The sequence below is a fragment of the Mustela putorius genome, unplaced genomic scaffold (assembly GCF_011764305.1).
Source record: "Mustela putorius furo isolate JIRA1106 unplaced genomic scaffold, ASM1176430v1.1 tig00003853_pilon_pilon_pilon, whole genome shotgun sequence".
In the NCBI taxonomy this organism is placed as follows: Eukaryota; Metazoa; Chordata; class Mammalia; order Carnivora; family Mustelidae; genus Mustela; species Mustela putorius.
This window is the reverse complement of record NW_025422005.1, coordinates 51,126,510-51,148,374: the sequence shown is the minus strand read 5'-3', so window position 1 is coordinate 51,148,374 and position 21,865 is coordinate 51,126,510. Positions and strand designations below refer to the sequence as shown.

At 39.1% G+C, this 21,865-nt stretch overlaps 1 long non-coding RNA gene across 3 annotated transcripts in view; it reads right to left on the bottom strand.

Annotated features, from left to right (window-relative positions):
* The window catches only part of LOC101691309, a 30,509-nt gene extending 9,057 nt beyond the window's left edge, over window positions 1-21,452 (bottom strand). The window contains exons 1-3 of one of the 3 annotated variants that reach the window (XR_001179182.2): window positions 21,375-21,452; window positions 19,613-19,681; window positions 1,612-1,696 (exon numbers count right to left, since the gene is read on the bottom strand). This is a non-coding gene — a long non-coding RNA (uncharacterized LOC101691309). Of the gene's footprint in view, window positions 1-1,611; window positions 1,697-16,594; window positions 16,844-19,612; window positions 19,682-21,266 lie in introns of those variants that run through there. The other 2 variants (XR_001179184.2, XR_001179183.2) reach the window with 2 other exon arrangements.
* Window positions 21,453-21,865: the final 413 nt, after the last annotated feature.

Sequence of the window (21,865 nt, the reverse complement as noted above, 5' to 3'; positions counted from 1 at the left end):
GGAAGTGACTGACAGAAAGGAACTCCGCTGTTTTCTTTAACTCGGGATCGGAAACGCCCTCCAATGTGATCTGAGGGAGACTGGTCTTACCTAGGCAGGCTTCCTCTTGTTGACGGCACACGATATTCTGCATGTGTATACAGCAAGAAATGTAAATATAAAGCTGGGCTTTAGGAAAGAACAGAATGTCCTAATACCAGATACAAAGATGTAGCTGCAGACGTGCATGGGAAATTCAACTCCTAAGCAATGTCAGGGTGCCTGTAGGCAGATACAAGGCCCATTTGGAGTCTATAAGGGCAGGGGCCAGAGCTGGTGTTGCTATTACTGTGTAAAAGATAATACAAGTACAAGACTGATAAGGTACAAAAATATTCAATGACTACTAAAGTTCTTTTCTCTATTGCCAGGGGCAATAGAATTTTAAATATTCTTTGAGATATAGTGTATGCCAGTATACAATCTATATACATTTCCTCTGTTGTTATTTACACAAATGGAAGCATACTATGCAGATCATTCTGTTTGTATTTTTACAATATGACACATCCTGGAGATTGCTCATATCAGTACTTATAGAACTGCCTTATTCATTTTATGGTCATATAATATTTATGGTATCAAAATTTATGGTATCAAAGTTTATTTAAGCAGTCTCTTATAAGTGGAAGACAAGTTGTTTCCATGTGTGTTATTTCTCTTTTTGTGACTATATCTATGAGATAAATTTCTAGATGCAGAATTGCTGGGTCAAAGAATAAATTAAAAATTTTGGTCAATAAAGTTTATGTTAATTCACATTCCTTCCAACCACCCTTGAGAGTGATTTTTTCCCTACATTCTTAACAAGTCAGTGTTTTATCCAAATTTTTCTTTTGTCTATCTCATGTATAGCTTTCATTTGTATTTCTTTTATTATGATAAGGTTGAACACCTTTCATATGTTTAAGAGCCATTCATTTCCCCCTTCTTCAGCCTACATATGTCATTTGCCCATTTTTATTATTGAATGTTTTCTTTATAGTATTATGTTACATATTTAGGAAATTGGCCCTTAGTTGTAATATGTAAGACAAGAATGTTTCCCCTGTTTGTTTTTTTGGCTTGAAGGGATTTTCCTCTACAAAGAATTTTTTTTTAAGTTTTTGCAAGTTTAAATTGACTAAAATTTTCTTTTATGGCTTCTGAATTTTATGCCATACTTAGAGTGCTCTTTCCACTGCAAAATTATATAAAAATAAATTCTCTCGTGTTTCTTCTACAACTTTTATGAATCATTAAAAACAATCTTTGATCCATCTGGAATTTATTTTAGTGCAAGATGTACAATGGATCAAACTCATTTTTTGAAACCAATTGTCCCAACACCATTTGTTAAATTATCTGGAACCCATGTATATTACTTCACTAATGATGTACTCAAAAACTGGAAAAATGGTGACCACTATTGGTTGTTCCTAATTAGGTAAATCTTGAAAGAAAGAAAGAGGGAGGTGGGGCAGGGAATGAGAAGGAAAGGGAGAGAGAGAAAGAGAGAGAGATATGGATGACTGTTTGGCCAGGAATCCAAATTTAGACTGGAGAGTTAGAATAAAGATACAGTAAACTTACAATGAATTGATCCTTACTGACTCAGGATGATTCTTTTTCTTTCCTTGGAAATCAGAGTCTATATTACAGAGATGATTCTGCTTTTCTAAGAAGATAAAGGAAGAAAAAACATTTTATAGGTCTCAGTGGCATAATATGTTTATGTATTAATTGGATTTTTCTTTTTTTTTTCCTTTTTTATATATTAACTGTATTTTTTGTTTTAGCAATTTATTTCCTGTGGCACCATTCTGTCGTTCAACTAGACTATTTTCAGTAAAATATACATAACATAAAATTTACCATTTTAACCACTTTTAAGTGTATAGTTCTGCGGCATTAAGTTTATACAGTCTTGTGCAGCCATCACTACCGCCCATCTCCAGAACTTTTTTTATCTTCCCTAACTGAAACTCTGTACTCATTAAACATTAACATCCCATTCCCTCTTCCCCTCGTCCCTGGCAACCACCATCTTACTTTCTGTTTCTATGAATTTGACTACTCTAGATACCTCATATAAATGGAATCATAATATTTGCCCTTTTATGTCCGGCTTACTTGACTAAGCTTAGTGCCTTCAAAGTCCCATCTATGCTGTGGCATGAGTCAGAATTTCCTTCCTTTTTAAACTGAATAAATTCATCCTATGTACACATAGGATGTGTACCCAAAACAAAACAAAACAAAAAGCCAGAAAATAAGTGCTAGTGAGGATGTGGAAAAATTGTCATTCTTGTGCTTTCCTGGTGGGAATGTAAAATGGTGCAGCTGCTGTGGAAAATGGTGGTGATTTCTTAAAATCCTAATCAAAGAATTATCATATGGTCCAGGAATTCTACTTTTGGGTGTATACCCAAAAGAAGTGAAAGCAGGGATTCAAATAGATATTTCTGTACACCCATGTACATAGCACCATTTTACATAATAACCAAAAGGTAAAAGTAGACAGGTAGAATTCCTGGACCATATGATAATTCTTTGATTAGGATTTTAAGAAATCACCACCATTTTCCACAGCAGCTGCACCATTTTACATTCCCACCAGGAAAGCACAAGAATGACAATTTTTCCACATCCTCACTAGCACTTATTTTCTGGCTTTTTGTTTTGTTTTGTTTTGACAATAGCCATCCTAATGGGTATGAAGTGACATCTCATTGTGGTTTTGATTTGGCTCTCTCTTATGACTAAGTGATGTTGAGTGACTTTTCATGTGCTTTCTTGACATTTATATATCTCCTGGGATGGAGTCCAGCATCAGGCTCCCTGCTTGGCAGGGAGTCTGCTTCTCCCTCTGACCCTCCCTCTTCTCATGCTCTCTCTCTCAAGTAAATGAATAAATCTTAAAAAAAAAAAAAAAAAAAGGACATTTCTTGCACAGTTGAGTTTGGAAGCAAGTTTCATAACTCCTAGAGGTTGTGAAAAGATAAATGGAGGCATGTTGAAATTTTTTAGGAATTTATCTGAACGCAATCTGATTTGAATTGGACAGCACCAAATTGGAAGTGATTTGAATGCTCTATGTAGAGCAGCTGGGGAGAGATTTTTATAGAGAAAAGGCAAAAGCAAAGTAAGGAAACTATTCATTGGTTGTACCTTAAAGCTTAGTTTGCTGTTTGGGATTAGTTATACTTACGTTTCAATTTTATAACCTTGAGGTATTTACAACCTTAGATTTTGCTTTGCTTATGTCTGTTTGTTGTTTAATTAGTTTAATAAAGTCAAATGTTGAAGTAATTGTCACAAACTAGAGAAGTATCTCAGACCCCGTGTCCAAAAGAAGAATAAGAGGATAGACCCCAGTGAAGTGGCCCCTGGAGCAGCAAAAATAGGTTAATAATGAGGATAATATTCCTCTGTTTTGAAGCACATTAAATTTCAAGGTACTTTTGATCTGTTACCTCATTTAGTTGTCAACTTCGTGAGGTGAGAGAAAGAGGCAGATTTTGTTATCATCCTTATTTTGTAAACTAGAACACAGAGTTCAACAATGAAAAAGCTATGACCTGGACAAAACTATCCAATAAACTGGAGAGATTTTCTCAAACTCTGCACTATGGATATTTGGGGCTAGATAATTCTTTGTCGTGGGGACCTGTCTTCTGCATTGTAGGATGTTTGACAGTCTCCCTGACCTCTACCCCCTAGATGCCAGAAGCAGTCCCCAGTGGTGACAAACAAAATATGTCTCCAGGTAATGTCAGCTGTCCAGTGGGGGGCAGAATCCACACCCCATATCCCCACCCCCACCCCACCTTCCCCAGTTGAGAACCAAGCGCTAAGACTTGACCCAGTGTCCTAACTCCTAGCTCAGAGAGCATAGAAGAAATCCAGTTCTCCTCCTCTAGACCCAAGTTCAGCCTTCAATTCTACCAACATGCCTAAAACCACTTAAAAATCTCACAACATTTTATCATTGAAAGGGACCTAGGCATTCATCTCTACACTTTTAATTTACATGTGAAAATACTGAGTTTCAGGACGTTTCAGTTATTTGTCAAAGAACACACAGCTGGTATGTGGGGAAGCTAGTATTTGAACTTAGGTCTCCCGTGTCAGAATCAGGGTTGGACCTGTTACCTCATTAATGCCTAGAGCTGACATTGTTTTAGAAACTCTTTCAAGTAATCTTGGAAAGAAAAGCAGGATATTTGCTGGCTAGCTTCCCCTTTATAAGGGGATATTTTTAGCAAAATGGGGGGAAATTACCATTCAGCTCAATTGAAAATATGTCTGGCATTAATTCATTGTTAATTGACCAGGATGAGTAAAAAGATGGCTACTTCCAAGGCCTCTCTAATGGAACTATTAGTGAATTTTCAGGTCAACTAACTCCTGTCACTGCCTGACAAAGGAAATGGCAATCATTTGCCAGTGTTAGGAAGGCTCTCACTGCTCTTGAAAACTGGAATCAGTCATCCTGGGCTGTCAGGTTCCGTGTCTCTACACCGTATGTAATTCTCTACCTGGCACTCCTCCACCCAGAGACCCTTAGCCTCACATAAATGACATCAGATTTGCCTGAAATGTGCATAATTTTTGCCACTTCTAAGGAGCTTTCATGGAAATCTGGTTTGATCTTTCACACAATGCTATAGCATTGTGTGAAAGATGAAATTTAGTAAAAATTACTCTGTATTACTCATATTTACCTATGGGGAAACCGAAGCTCAGGTGGTTACTTGACTTACGATTTTCACAGATGGCAACAGCAAAGCAAGAGTTCAGACCCAGGGGTGGAGCAACAATTCTCATGTCATTACTTTTGGTGGCTTTATTCTCCACTATCGTCTGCACCTTTGCCCCTCACTTTGCTTTCTTTTTTCTTTCTTTCTTTTCTCTTTCTTTCTTTCTTTCTTTCTTTTCCCAGTGAGACTTTTTTCCTATACATTTTTTCCTTGTTCCAAAGTCTAAAGGGATAGAGAGCTGTGAGTAGGGAAAACATTTCAGTTGCTATAAGTAATCATAGTTTTCTCATTCAACAAGTATTTATTGAGGATTCACTTATAGGAACTGTGGAGGTACTGGAGATGCATGATTCATAAGCTAGGGCCCCAAATCCTTAGGCAGGGGCTATCATAATTTGGTTCCAACCTACCTTTCCCTCCTCATCCTGAACCACTTCTCACATAAACTATATATATTAACCATACTAACATAATCTCTATTCTCCAAATGTGCCACAAATTTTCTCCCTCTCTCTTTTCCTCTGTCTTTGCATATGCTATTTTCTCTGTGTGGAGTGCTCTTCTGCTGCCAGGATCTGCTGAACTCCCATTTTTATATAAAGGCGTTCTCAGGTGTCACCTTCTCTATAAAACTTTCCCTGCTTTTATAGCAAAGCTGTCAATCACACCTCTTTTTGTTACGATGATTTGTTCATATCTGTGTTGTAAAGTGTTCCTACTGTATTATAATTATTTATATTCATGTCTGTCTCACATGCATGATCCTTGAAGGCAGGGAGCATGGCTTATGCAAGGGAGTATTCCCCTACTACATGATCGGTGACTGATATACCTTAGTTGACTTGACTCAACCCAGAATTGAAAACAAAGGGTGTAGCCCAATGTTATTTATTTATTTATTTATGTTTTATTTTTTTAAGATTTTACTTATTTATTTGACAGGGAGATAGAGAAAGAGCGCACAAGCAGGCAGAGTAGCAGGCAGAGGGAGAGGGAGAAGCAGGCTCTCCCCTGGGCAGGGAGTGGGATGCAAAACTCAATCCAGGACCCTGAGATCATGACCTGAGCTAACGCAGCTGCTTAACCAACTGAGCCACGGAGGCGCCCCACCCCAATGTTATTTAAAACAAATAACTTATGACTTATTAGTTCTACCTTAAGACACAAAGACTCATTTGTTACTGATCCTTTGTATTTTATTAGCAGATATATCTCCTTTCACTTAATATGCCTTTTAGAACAACTGCTTCTGTGATTGTCTTGAGTGGATTTCAGGGAAGAAGGAAACAATGGATAGTAACACAGATCACATTTATCCCATCACAATGGACCTTCAGCCATGACTCCATCCTTAAAACAAAACAGGGAATTAAAGCAATTCTCCAGGTACCTCAATAAACCTTGGATTTGATGGCTAGTAGCAAATATTTTTGTAATAATGGCAACATCATGTAGCAGTTTTCAGAGCACTTTTACAAATGTTATTCCTCTCACCAATCATGAAAGGTCAGTATTATCCTCACTTTATAGATGGAAAAACTGAGGCTCAGAAATGTGTTCAAAGTTAGCAGGTAGAATGGAGTTTCAAGATGTAGGTCTTCTAACTTTGAATCTCTTTTTTTTTTTTTTTAAAGACTTTATTTATTTATTTATTTGACAGACAGAGATCACAAGTAGGCAGAGGCAGCCAGAGAGAGAGAGGAGGAAGCAGGCTCCCTGCTGAGCAGAGAGCCCAATGCAGGGCTGGATCCCAGGACCCTGAGATCATGACCTGAGCAGAAGGCAGAGGCTTTAATCCACTGAGCCACCCAGGCACCCCTCTAACTCTGAATCTTATGTTTTCCCCAATATAGTGTGCTGTTCTTTGAGGCTACAACATGCATTTTATTTATTTTTGTGTCTTCCACAACCCCAGAATAGTTCACATGGCCAGGACTCAATATGTTTGTTGAATGACTGAATTTTGGCATATAAGGTTAAAAATCCTTCCTTCTCATTTATGTTTAATTTATTCATCTGCTTCTTATCCCTCCCATTCATATCATATTTATGTATCCCTACAATTGACTGCCACTGTGCTCAGCATGAAAAATTCAAAGATTTTTGTGTCCACAGCACCTAGCACGTACCTGGTGCTGAATGGGTATTTAACAACTTCTTTTGTGTAAATAATCTGCAGAAAGCTCAGGATCTAATATACTTGATGAAGTAATTTGAGCTGTGTTCTTGTTTCTTTCATCTGGTCTTCACATCAGTCTATTGTCTGTATTTTTACTTACGGGAAAACTGAGCCTCACTGGGCCTTAATCCCTCTGCCCTGGTGGATTTAAACCCAGTGGATTTAAAATACTCACTAGGTGATGGTATTAAGGAGGACTTGTGTTGTGATGAGCACTGGGTGTTATATGCAAAAATGAATTTCTGAACACTACATCAAAAACTAATGAGGTACTATATGTTGGCTAGTTGAACACAACAATAAAAATATATAAATAATAAAATAAGATCCCCTAAGTAAAATTAAATAAATAAAAAAATATTTAAGAAACTTGAAAAAGCAAATAAATAAATAAATAAATAAATACTAAGTTGATGTACCTTCTAGATGCAGCTGTGTTTTAATGGGGAGAGTCCAGATATGGAGTTAGAAGACCTAATCTGAGTCCCAGCCCAGCCACATACTAGCTATATGGCCTTGGGAAGCCACTTAGCTTTCACGACTCAGTGTTTTCCATATAACATGAGAAAATAATACTTAGCCTGCCGACCATGTGGGGGTATTGTGACATATTTGAATAGTATGAGAAAAGTGTCGGAAGGACTAATCCAAGGCACTCACTTAGGTCTCCTTCTGAAGGGTTGCAGCATACCTGGTCTGGCCCTCTCAAGTGTCAGGACAGTGCTTGCTGACATCATCTGGAACCCTCCAATTTAGATCCTTCTTTTAACAACTCATTCTTTAAACTTACAACCTTAGGGACGCCTGGGTGGCTCAGTCCTTAAGCGTCTGTTTGCCTTTGGCTCAACTCATGATCCCAGGGTCCTAAGATTGAGGGTCCTGGGATGGAGCCCCGAGTTGGGCTCCCTGCTCAGCAGGAAGCCTGTTCTCCCTCTCCTACTCTCCGTGTTCCCTCTCTTGCTGTGTGTCTCTCTCTCTTCAGAATAAATAAATAAATAAATAAAATATTTTTTAAAATAATAAAAATTTAAAAATAAGCTTACGACCCTATAAAGAAAATAATAAAAATCAATGGATAATTATTGACTCCTTAAGTTACACATGCTTATTACATTTATTCCACTTCAGGAAATGTGTGTACTTGTGTGTGTGTGTGTGTGTGTGTGGGCATGCGTGTGTGTGTGTGTGTGTGTGTGTGTTGTGTATGTATTAGTTAGTACCTGCTGCATATTTGTGTGGATACAATAGAAAAAGCCCAAGTTAGGAAGTCAGGCAGAATTGCCATTAAATCCCAGCTCAATCCTGCATTCATTAGCTGTGTGACTTTGGACAAGTTATCAAGTCACACTAAATCTCAATTTCCTAATTGGTAAGATGCAGATAATATGTTGTTATGAGAATGAAATAAGACCAAATGCTTCTAGCATGAGCCCAGCTTATTGCTCAATAAATGGGAGATTTTGCTATCATCAGTATTATCCAGACATAATATGCATTCCGGTTCTGGTGTTGACTCAAATCCCTCCTTAGTAGAAAATAATTCTGTTCAGAGCCTCTCTTTTAAATCATTGTGGTTACATGTTCCCTTCTAATTCTCTTTTCTGTCCCATTTGATCAGACAGGTCAGGTTTGAAGGTCAGATTTGAAAAGTTTTCTCCTGATCCTGGGTCTTTAAAATTATTTTAGAGAATTTTCACATTGTCTAAAATTTTTCCAACTTTGGGGTTTAAATCTTCATGAGTTGTGATCTAATTCTTGCAGTTTGCAATTTACTATTTTCTAATTTTTGTCAGTAAGGGAAAAAACTTCTAGAGTAAAACACTACTCTAAAAGATTATGACCCATTACCCCAAAGTTGTCACTTCAAAGTTTTTTTGTGTGTGTGACCCTATGAGACAACTCCCCGTGGTGAAAGCATCCTGGGATTTTGTTCTTTTATGGCCACTATTTATGGCCATAAAAGACTATAGTAAATATAACATGTGTATATGTTATATACGCTAAAGAGCTATATACATGTTAGCTATAGCAGTATTTAATGATTTACTAAGTTATGAGCAAAAACTGGAAAAGTTAATTTTTTACAAATCATTGTTAGGCCCTTGATCCTCATCAAAGTTTAAATAGTCTTATTCACCAATAAAACAGAAAAAAAGAACCTCCAAGATATTAATTTTGTCTTATCAATTACTACCAGGATAATCTTCTTTTCATATTTTCTCACCACTTGCAAATATTCAAATGTACACCACTGCCTTCGGATTATCCAAATTTGTTTTTCTGGAAGGACTTTCCCAGAATTCCTTCCAAATACTATTTTCTGCTCCCCAACTCCTCTCCTCTTCCTCCCACCCCATGTGAATCTTTTGCTCCAACGAGCTCCTGCACTCACTGTTCATAAATTATTCCATGCACATTCCTGCTTCCTTGCCCTTGATTAAGCCACTCTGTTTTTCATGTCTTTGTCACCCCCCAACTGTCTTTCCCACTGTGGGCCTTCTTCAAAGCCAAGCTCAGTGTATTTCCTTCCCATATCGAGTCCTTTCCCCTCAACTCTGAAATCACCCATCATTAGTAACACTCATTTGACAATTGATTATATAATCATAGTAGTCCATCAGTGGTTTCACAGAGGTTTTTTAACTTGAAAATAATGACAGCTGCCCCTTAGGGAACACCTGCTTTGGTCTAGGCACTCTGCTGAGTGCTTTATGAATATCATGTTTAATCCTCACAGTCATCCTCTGTAGCAGGTCCCCTTTGCAGATGAAGAATTAGGGGCATAGAATGTTTTTATAAGTTACCGAAGCTCACAGAGCTGATAAATGACAGTTGAGGTTCACCATCATGTCTGGATTTGAGGCCCAACCTCTTAACCACCACACCTTCTCTCAATCGTACAACACAGCACAAAGATGTCAAGTGATGTGACCATGGCTGTAAGAGAAAGCGTGTCCTTTTACCCAGCTCAGTCCAAGTCCAGGCAGCTTTCTGGTATGTTAAGTCTATACTATCACCTATTACTGTATTTAACTTTTTATTGTTTAATGTAACTTCCAGGGTTGTCTGCTCGCTTCAGATTTCTGAAGACAAGGATTAGGTACCTGAAGGGTTAGGCATCAGGCAATGGCAAGCAGTTACTGCACCAGCAGTAGGCCTGATGCTGTGTATAGTGGCTTGGGGATAGGAGAACATGGGCTGATTGGGGTGCAATTCCCATCTCCTTAGTAGACCTGGGAAAAAACTTCATGGACTACTCTTTGAAGAGTGATTACCTTGGTATTAAAGAGACCTGCTTTAAAAAAACAAACAAACACCTGCTTTGGGGGGCACCTGGATGACTCAGTTGGTTGAGACTCCAACTCTTGGTTTTGGCTCAGGTCATGATCTCAAGGTCCTGAGATCGAACCCCTCATCGGTCTCTGCACTAAGTGTGGAGGCTGTTTGTCCCTCTCAGTCCCCCAGCTTGCTCTTGCACTCTCTCTCTCTCTCTCAAATAAATGAATAAATAAAATATATATTTTTTAAATGACCTGCTTTTGTTTGACTGTTAGTTTAATGCAAAAGCAGTCTTTGTCATGACTTCTTTTCGTTCAGCTAATACCAAAATTACTGACTGTCTAGCCTTTAGGACTAGCCAGTGAGGAAGGCCAGGGACAGCCAGTATCTGGTTAAAGTAAGAAAACTAGAGTTCCAGAGAAAACATCAATGCACTCCCATTCTTTTCAACACAAGACCAGATGCTCAGCAGCAGGTATATGTAGAATGAAAGCAATGGCAATATAACAGTAATAAACATTTTACGTGCCTGCAGCTACCGTAACAGGAAAATCTAATGTAAATGGCTTGCAATGCCCATGTGGGGTGTGCTGTGGCTATGCCTCTCACATGTGTCTTGCATATGGCGCCCATAAGTACAGTATAAAAGATGGAAATACAATAAAATCTCTTCTCTTCCTCTTTTCTGGGGGGTTTGTGTGGAGAAATGTTGCAAATAGTAGCTACATGTAAATTGAGGGAAATTTGTAAATGACTTTGCACTTAGTTTGTTTTTGTGTAGTAGACTTAATAATAATTAAGCATAGTGCCTGCATTGAGTAAGGTAGTCATTGTGCAGTTTCTATTTTAGTAATATTATCTTACAATTCAATCGTGCTTTATAAACATGCATTACAGCACCAGTGGAGTCACTTCCAGGTTCACTTACATCTGTCCATCTGCTAAACTTCTGCTCAGTGTCTGATTCCGGGGTATAGTATATAGAAGTTCATTGTTGCTTCACACCTACCCTGTATTCTGGAGCAAGCTTTATCTGTAATAAAGCTAACATTTTGATCTCCATCTGCCGAGCTCCTTTGCTTATCTCAACTGGTTTAGAAATCATATAGCAAGAAGAAGGGATCTATTGACTGGGCCTCCCTCAAATCCCAGGAGTGAAGAGTGATAACAATGTATCTTAAGCACCTGGTGTAGCTCCTGGCACAATCAAGGAGAGCTGCTCTTAGCTAAGAGTGATTTGGGGGATAACATACTTGCTCCCACTTGATCCTCCCTATAGGCAGTGCTAAGAAGACCCAGTGCAGATGGACTTGACAGTTCAGAAAAACCAGAATCTCCAGCCCCTGTAGAAATTTTTGGCAGGGAGTCAGCTTTGCCACCTGAGATGTGGACTGTCCTTGGGAATCACCGATGCCATGGGAAGGTGGAGATTTTTGTGATGTTGGCTTTGGGTAGAAAGCTCAAAACATAGAAGGGTTTGAGCCAAATACAGGTTCCCTGAGTCTGCGTATTTGGACTCTTACTGTGCATCAGAATTATAATGGAGTTTTAAAAAGAGCAATACCAAGGCTTCATTCCTAGATATCCTCATTTTATTGGGGTGGGACCCAGACATCAACATTTTTTTTGAAGCTTCCCAAGTGAAGCCAACATGAGGTCAGGTTGAGAAACACGGCCCTAAAAAAACCCAGAGAGACTCAGCGGAGTATTTCCTAGTCTCTGGAATGGGATCACCCTGTTCAGACTCCAGCCCTGCCACTTTATTAGCTCCGTGACCTTAGGAAAGGTAATTAACCTCTCTGTGCCTCAATTGTCCCATCTGTAAAGTTAAAAGAAAATAGCACCTGCTTCCTAGGGTGGTTATTAGGATGAAATGAGTTAAAATGAGCACTTAGTATCTGACACATTAAATATTAGCTATTTTCATATTTAGTTTTATAATCTGAAAACTGTCCCCTGAGGAAAGAAGTTTAACTTCTTTAACATCAACTTAAAGAAATTCTACGTGTCTAAATTTTTTCAAATAAGATTTGGAAAGAGTTGCCGTGGTCAGACTTTCTTACGCAGACAGTCTGTGATGATGCAAAAGCAGTGCACATTCAGTAGAACCACACTTAGGATTTTGAATTTTGATCTTTTCCTGGACCAGCAGTATGTGGTAAGATACTGTCTGGTGTTGCCAGGCAGCGGCACCAAGCGGCAGCTCCCACTCAGGCCTGTGATCCCAAGGGTAAACAGCCGGTACACTTAAAGCATTTGGTATCATACGGCCATTCTGTTTTTCACTCTCTATACGGTGTTTAATAAATAACGTGAGATATTTATTATTTTATTAATAATAGGCTTTGCATTAGAGGATTTCATCAAAGTGTACGCCGTTTCATCAAAGTGTGAGCACGTTTAAGGTAGGCGAGGCTAAGCTATGTACTAAATGATTTTCACCTTATGATGGGTTTATCAGGATGTAACTAACCCCCTTATAAGTTAAGGAATATCTGTAATTTACTTACAAACAAGGAACTTCCGAAAACTAATTTTATGAAAGGTTTTTGTTTTCCTACCATGAAAGATTCACAATGAAGAATTGTATTTGTTTCTTTACTCACTCATCTGTTTACTCACTCACTGAATCACTCATTCACCCCCTTGATCTTTGGGTGAGACTTTGGACTATAAAGCTCAGACTGCCTGGGTTTGAATCCTGACTCTGCCACTTAGAACTGTGTGACTTGGAGCAAGCTATTTAACCTCCCTGTGCTTGTTTCCTCTTCTGTGAAATGAGGGCTTAAGAGTAGTTCTCTCACACGTTATTGAGTCCTAAAGGAGTTGGTCTATATACAGTGCTGTTATGGACTGAATGTGTCTGCCCAAAATTCCTATGTTGAATCACTAATCTCCCAGTATGATGGTATTTGGAAGTGGGACCCTTGGGAGATAATTAGGTTTAGATGAGGTCATGAGAGTACAGGTCCCATGAGAGGATTAGGGATTAGTGTTCTTAGAAGAAGGAGAGACCAGAGCTTCTTGCATCTCCACATTGTGGGGACACAGTGGGCAGGCTGCAGTCTGCAAGCCAGGAAGAGGGCCTTGACTGGGGAGTGGAATTATCTAGAACCTTGATCTCAGACTTTTTAGCCTCCAGAATATCAAGAAACGAAGGTCTGTTGTTTAACCCACCCAGGGTATGGTATTTTGTTATGGCTGCCCAAATTGATGAAGACAAAGTGCTTAGAACAGTATCTGGCTGACATATAGCAAATATTTATTAAATATTAATTATTGTAATTATTTCTCTGCTCCTCAAAATACATTACCCTGATAGCCCTACTACTACTGACTACTTCCCTACTACGACAACGACGATGACTACTACTCACACACACTCACACACACACATGGCAGGGACCTCGTTCAACACTATATCTCCAGAGCCTAAAACAGTGTACAGAACATGTAAGGCATTCAGTAGTAGGAGGAGTTTTTAAATCCATTTATTGATTCATTCATAATGCAAATGTTTGTTGAGTTCTTACTATTTGCTAGGTGCTATGGTAGGCTTTCTTATGTGTGATATGTTGAAAAGAGGCCAAGATTCTAAACTGTCTTGTGTTTTATGGCTTGTGGCAATAGGCGTACCTCTCTGGGCTCTATTTCCTTACCTAACAGAACGAGGGACTGGCCGTATGAGCTTTTCTGTCTCTTCCACAGATACCATTTCCTAAGGATAGAAGCTAACACTCCACAGCCACAGGAAAGCTTTAATCCAGTTCTTCAGTGAACTCTTTCTTGGCCTGCAAGGTTGGTGGCGAGGAGTTTGTTTAGCTGGAGATACTTGGTGGGCCACACCACAGAAGAATGTTCTCCTAGGCCCTGACCAGTGAAGCCTTACTCTAATGTGCCTGGGATTTATTTAACCTTTCAGGACTTTGAGTTTCTCTGGAGTTTGAGAAACTTGTTTTCCTTCAACATGGGCTGTGTTAGAGTGGTTCCAAGCCTGGGAGGCAATGTGTTTATTTAATTATTTACCCAGAATGTTATGTTTTGGAATGCCTTGGGATTAGATATTACCAATTGACAGAATACTTAATGGGACCTGTCAAAATTGCTCCTCCATGAGGCTTCTTAGATAGGTTAAAACACACACACACACACACACACACACACACACATCTGCCAGGTGCTTCTTAGCTTCCCCAAGTTTCTTGCAAAGTTAATTTTGATTTGGGTGGCATTGACCCTCACATATTTTATGATTAAAGTCAACCATAAGTTCAGAGGACTAAAAAAATGAAATTTGGGAAAGAAGTCCTCTCCTTTCTTTACCTAGATTCTGCCTTTTTCTTAAGATAAATAGGCCTGTGTCCCTGAGCCCCAAGATGTGATGTGATCCCAGGAACTGGGTCTCTGCTACAGTCAGGGAACAAACTCACTCTGGACCTCCGAGCGACCAGGTGTGGTTACAGTTCTTACCTAGTAGTTCTCGAGGTCTCTGCTAGTCCTAGAGCTTTCACTAACTGACTGTGTGACCTTGAGCAAGTTGTTTTTCCTCTCTGAGCCAAAGTTTTTCCTTGTACAGTTGAGGAGGTTGATCCAGTAGACTCTAAGTTCCCGTCCAATTGTAGCATTTTATGTGTCTGAGGTTCAGCATCCCACTCTGACTCTCTTGAGAATCCCATGATACTAGATCCTGCCTGCTTATATCTCCTTGGATTGGATCCTTTTTCTGCCTTTGACCTGAAGCAGGTGTGGGCAGACATTTTTGGTAAAGGTCCAGATAGTAAATATTTTAGGCTTGTGGTCTTATGCTCTCTGTTGCAACGACTCAACTCTGCAATTATAGCTGAAAGCAGCCATAAACAGCTCATAAAGGATTGGGTGTCACTGTGTTCTGATACATTTTCATTTGAGGCTCCTGGCCATCTCAGTAGGTAGAACATCTGACCCTTGATCTCCAGACTATAAGTTCAAGCCCCATGATGGTTTGTAGAGAGTACTTAAAAATAAAATCTTAGGGGTGCCTGGGTGGCTCAGTTAGTTGAGTATCCCACTCTTGGCTTCAGCTTGGGTCATGATCTCAGGGTCATGAAATCAAGCCCCACATGGGGCTCTATGCTCAGTGGGGAGTCTGCTTGAAGAGTCTCTCCTTCTGCCCCTCCCCCTACTTATATGCCCCCCATATACATCTTTTTTAAAAAAGTAAAATCTTAAAAAATAAAATTAAATTAAAATAATGCAACTTCATTTACAAAAACAAGTGACTGGCCCACAGGCAGTAGTTTGTGACCTATCACCTAAAGTGTTTTCAGAACACTCTTTCTTTTGCCGCATATTTCCTCCTCAGCCCCCATACCTACCGGTACATCTTGACTAGTTCTGCTGAATACACCCTAGCTTGATCAAGTAATTTCAAGATGGTAATTATTTGTTTCCTTTCCAATATGTGGCAGCCAAAATGTGGGTTTGTTTTGTTTATTAGTCATTTAGCCGTTCATTGTTTCTTCCATCCATTCCATTCAACACACATTTATAAACCGTCTACCACAGGGTAGACAGCCCCCTGAGTTCTGGGAATTCAAGAGGAAATGCTCTCCACCATCTGAGAGGAGCCCAGCTCAGTGCTGCCAGGGAGCCTGGGCACCCTTGGGGAGAGCTGTCTGAGGTTCCTCAGTTTGCCGTCTTGCTACCTTTTCTCCCTTTTCACTTTTGCCCAGGGTCCTGAGGAACATCTGCATTCTGGTTGTCTTGCCTTTATTCAATTTGTAAGTATGGCTACCTCCTCTACCTTCCTCCCATGTCTCATAACTTGAGGAAGTATTTTCTCCTTACTTAAATGAGACTTGATCATATTTTTTAATCTGTTTGAAGAGGACATTACACAAAAGAGCAGGAGGGACTTCTCAGACTCTGAACAGGAGTAAATTGCCTTTGGGATAGCATTGCCAACAAGAAGAACACTTCATTCTTAGAATTTCTATATGCTCTAGAGTCCCAGCTGAACCATGGGAGAAAATGCCAAAAGAGCCAGGTTAGCTGAATTACTCCTTCAGCAAGATTTCTCTGGCAGGAGAAGAAAAAAAAAAAGGAAAATCAATATTTCTTTGTCTAGCCTAGGAAAAGTGCTAAAGCTATTTAGGTCATTAAAGAGCAATGGTTTCAAATAAAAACCAATACCTCTCATCATTAGTAGTAAAGTTGCTGTTGAGTTTTATATCTCTCATCAAGAGGTACACATAAATTTTCAGATATGGCAAACATGGAAAGTAGAGTGACCCCCAGATCTTGGACGCAGAGAATTGACAAGACAATGTTCTGATTTGAAATTATAATTAAAAAAACTTTAATAACATATTCTGGGTTTTGAAGAAGAAAATGATTATTTGAGTAATAATGGATGATGGTGATGGTGATAGCCACGATGATTTCACTCAGAAAATGAATTATGTAAGTGGGTGCATTGCCAATCCCAGACAACTAGAATTCCACTTATTACATAATACATAATTGAGTAAATGAGTGTGTCCATCTCTTCCTCATTTTCCTTCCATCTTTGCTCTGTCAAATGTTTATTGAGCCACCCATGATGTTTTAAGCATTGGGTTAGGTTCTGGAAATAAAAGGAGAGATAAAATACCATCACCCTTCTGCTTAAAATCCTTCAGAGGCTGACCCTTGCTATTACGACAGTTTAGAATACATTCTGTCCCCCACCCATCTCTCCAGCTGCTTCTCTTCCCACCTCTCACACTTTTAGTGCAATAGTCATCTGGGCTTTCAGTTTCTCCCTCAGGCTCCACAGCCCTCCTCCCTCAGAGCCTATCTGTGTGGCATTTCCTATGCTGAGCTTCTTTTCTTTCAACCCTACCCCACAACATAAGAATACACCTTGCCCTGCTTAGCTTCCAGCCAACCTTCATGTTATAGATTAAATTTCTTCTCCAGGGAAGTCATCCCTGAGTCCACTGACTAGGTTTGATCTTGTTGTGTTGTTTCAGGGCATTTATCACAATTCAATCAGCTATTTGTGTAGCTACTATAATTACTTGTTTAATGCTTCCCTTTGTTTTGAATTGTAAACTTTATGAGGGCAGGAATGGTTTACCACCTTCCCATGGATTTAAAACACTGTACCTAGCATGTGGTAGAGAAATCCCTGAACTCTAGCCTAGGGAACTGAGACTCAAAGTAGAGCTCAGGAAACCCCAAGGATCAGCTTGCTCCAGTTTCACAATTTTCCTTCTTATTAGTCTTGTAAATATAGAAGATAATTATTACATACATACACACACACACACAGAGTTTTCTTTTTTTTAAATAAACTTTATTTTTTATTTTATTTTATTATTTTTTTAAATTTTATTTACCTATTTGACAAAGAGAGAGAGAGAGCACAGGCAGGCTGAACAGCAGGCAGAGGGAGAGGGAGAAGCAGGCTCCCCACCGAGCAAGGATCCCAACACGGGGCTTGATCCCAGGATCCTGGGATCATGACCCGAGCCAAATGCAGTTACCTAACCAACTGAGCCACCCAGGCGTCCCTAAAATAGACTTCATTTTTTAAATAAGTTTTAGGTTCACAGCAAAATTGAGTGGAAAGCACAAAGTTCCCATATATCCACTATTTCCACACATGCACAGCCTCTCCCACCACAGTCAATGAACCTACAATGACACATCATTATCACCCAAGTCCATAGTTTACATGAGGCTTCACTCATTGTGTTAGGCATTCTGTCGGTTTTAACACATGTATAATAGTATGTATCCACCATTGTTGTATCTATCATTTGGAATAGTTTCTAAAAATTCTCATTGTTCCACCTGTTTATTTCTCCCTCCCTATGAGTCCCTGTACTGTCTCCATAGTTTTACCTTTTCTAGAATATCATATACTTGGAATCATACAGTGTATAGTCTTTTCACATTGGCTTCCTTCATTTACTAATATGCCTTTACGTTTATCCATGTCTTTCCATGGTTTGGTAACTCATTTCTTCTTTGTTGTAATATTCCATTGTCTGGGTGTACCACAATTTATCATTTATCTATTGAAAGACATCTTGGTCACTTCCAAGTTTTTGTAATTATGAATAAGGCTGTTATAAACATCTGTGTACAGGTTTCTGTGTGGATATAAGTTTTCAGTCCCTTTGAGTAAATACCAAGGAGCATGATTTCTGGGTCATATGGTAAGAGTATGCTAAATTTTAAAGAAACTACCAAAGTGTCTTCCAAAGTGACTGTATCATTTTAGATTTCCACCAACAATGAATGAGAGCTCCTGTCACTCCTTGCCAGCATTTGGTATTGCCAGGATTCTGGGTTTGGGCCATTCTAAGACGGTGTGGTGGTGTCTCATTGTTGTTCTAATTCTCACTTCTCTGATGATCTATGATGTGGAGCATCTTTTCATATGCTTATTTGCCTTCTGTATATCTTCTTTGGTGAGTGCTCTGTTAAGGCCTTTGGCTCATTTTTTTAAAAATTTAAATGTTTTTATTTATTTATTTAAGAGAGAAATAGTGAGATAGAGAGAGAGAGAGAGAGAGCACAGAGAGAGAGTGAGAAGGAGAAGTAGACTCCCCGCTGAGTGGAGGGCCTGATGTGGGGCTTTATCCCAGGATCCTGAGATCATGACCTGAGCCGAAGGCAGATGCTTAACCAACTGAGCCACCCAGGTGCCCCAGCTCATTTTTAAATCATGTTTTTTATTTTCTTATTGTTGACTTTTAAGGGCTCTTTGTATATTTTGGATAACAGTCCTTTATCATAGTGTCTTTTGCAAATTTTCTGTCTGTAACCTGTCACTTCTGAATTAGAAGTCTTGAATTTTTCCTGATCATAGTATCATACTGTCTAGATTCTTACAACCCTCTCTGGTTTTTCTATTCCAGAGCTTGGGAAAAGGTTTCAGAGCCTTTTTCCCCCCAACATGTTTTGTGGCAGAGTTAACTTTTATAAGTTGTCAAGCCACAGGAAGTTTATTTGTCTTTTATACCCAGAGGACCAAATTCTAGACTGTTATTTTGTGCCAATAACATCCAAAGATAAGTTTCCAAAAATTCCTGAGACCATATATTGTAAGCAGCTTGCCTGTAACATATAGCATAAACTGAGTTATAGCTTCACCTTAGCCTAAGCAATGAAATAAAACTATACAACAACAAAAATAAAGCCTATTAACAGGACACAAGAGATCTCAGATATGCTATCCCTCTAAAAATAATAATTTAATTATTAGAAAAAGAACTATTGAATTATTAGGATGGCATCGTTTCTCAAGATCTTGGCCACCCAGCTTGGGGCCAGCCTCTACTGGTTGTGTACAGAGGCAGTCCTGTGTTGCGATCAGGTTACACATTTTGGAAATACTGACCTTCAAGTGCAAACATTTTTCCTCTGGTCTTTCTGTCCCCTGTCAGACTTAGTGGGTTGCATTTCTGGGCTGCAGAGACACAAATGTTTTTTTGACTTACTATAGATTGGCAGCCTTCCCCGTTGCTCTTTTTCTTTCCCCCACCCCTCTTTTTCCTTCCAAAGACTAGATTTTTCACCCAATTGTCTATATATCTTTCTCACATGAACTGCTTTAAAGTAAAATATGGTAAAGTGAATGTTTTCTCTGATGATAAACTTTCTAAGTTTCTGCTTCCTTCTCTGTTAAATAGAAAACAGTAATAATTTCTCCCTCAGAGTTTTTGTGAGGTTGCATATGATAATGCAGACATTTAATGTGGTTTCTGGCAAGTAGCAAGAGTTCCATAAATGTTGATGGTAATAATAGTGATGATAATGAATATAGGATCATGCATGCTGTTTATTTTGACTATGGGCATTGATACCTGACTTTGGAAGAGCTTTATTTCAATGTTCCCAGTGCACTTGGAGCTGCAGTAGGCATATAGCTGCCAAGATGCAAATGACTTACACAAGCTGGGACTGAGGCCCCATGGCTCTTGTCTTGAGCTTGTTTTCCTAGGTAAGTCAAGTTTACAAAGGAGCATCTCACCTAAACTGTCATAACACAGATGAAAAGAGCATACATTGGGGTCAGTGGAATCCAATATTGAGTTAGAACTGTCCTAGGCCATCTGAGCTTATGGCTTTAGCATGTATTTCTATCTAAGGAGGCTTTCTTTTCCTCCCCATAGTACTCTTTCGTGTTAACTTTTTTCTAATTACCATGGCAATAATACTTATTGTAGAGACCTTGGAAATTATAGAAAGAAAAAAGAGAGAGAAAATTAACATCATCCAAATTCTTACTACCCAGATATAAATATTGTTGGGACTTTGATCACTTCTTGTGTGTGTGTGTGTGTGTGTGTGTGTGTGTGTGTGTGTGTGTGTGTAAAGAGAGAAACAAAGACAGAGATGCTGGAGATTGAGATTTGTTTCCTTTTCAGTTATTTGAGTCCACTAACAGAGCCTGGACTCTATCATGTGTTAGAAAGAGATTGCTTGATCTCAAAGAAAGATGGGGTTGGCTCCTGTGATCCAGTTTTGGCTGATTCAGTGGAAAGGAAATTACAAGGAGGTTTTGAGGAAGGAAAAAAAATAGGAGCATACTTTTTTTTGTTACCAAATGAATTTTTTAAGGCTCCTGAGGTATTTCTTAGTAGGTAGCAGTTTCAAGACTCAGTATATCAGGATGTCTGGAAAAGGTTCATTATTTCTAAAAGGTCTGTGTTCACTTCATATATATTTCGTCATAATCATTTCTTTGTTATTTATTTATTCACTCCATAAACATGCAAGGCATAATCTTTGTCCTCAAAAAAGTTTAAATCCCGGTGGGGGAGGCAGAATTCAAGGCAGAGTGAAGGCAGATCCAGCTTAAAGGTTCAATGCAAGTTTTGAGAGCATGGCTGGAGAAGATAGAGATCAGAGCTATGGGGCGGGGTGCTGGTGAAGACAGTTGGGGCATTTGGCCTGAAAATCTTCAAAATTAATTAGCAATTGAAAGCAAAGTGCACACTTCTCAGATTCTCACCATCATCAGGTGGCATATCACATTTCTAAAAACTTACTTTGTGCCAACTGCGTTAAGCACCTTCAGGTATCGTCTATCTCATTTAACCTCCTGATCTGTGAGGTAGGTACCTGGGGGACATCTGAGGCCCAGCAAGTGTACTGACCTGTCCAGGGTCACATGGCAAGGACGTGAGTGTGCTGGGTCAGACATCCATCAACTAGTATCCAAAGTCTGTGCTCCGAAGGATCACAGTTCATAATGGCAGCTGGGTGTGGCCTTGAAGGGAGGTTGGGGCCGCATCATAGAGCTTCTTGAATTCCTCACTGAGGAGTTGAGATCTGACTGTACAGGTACTGTGTCATTTTTTTGAAGAAGAGAGTTTAAAATCTCTAGACTTCTATCTCAAATGCCCCAGCTGAGTAGCTTTCTTTTTCCTTTCCTTTTTTTTCTTTTTTTGATTTTCCTCCTAAATTTTACACCTCAATTTTTTTTTTTTTTTTTTTTTTTTTGCCAGTTACCAAATGCATGGAAGAAAAGTAGAAAGATTTGTAGTGGCACAGGGTAGGATAAAGGAGAGGGAGGGAGGGAGGAAAAAAACACGGACGCTAGAAGCAAAACTTAGAAAGATTAGAAAAATAAAATAACCATGGCAAG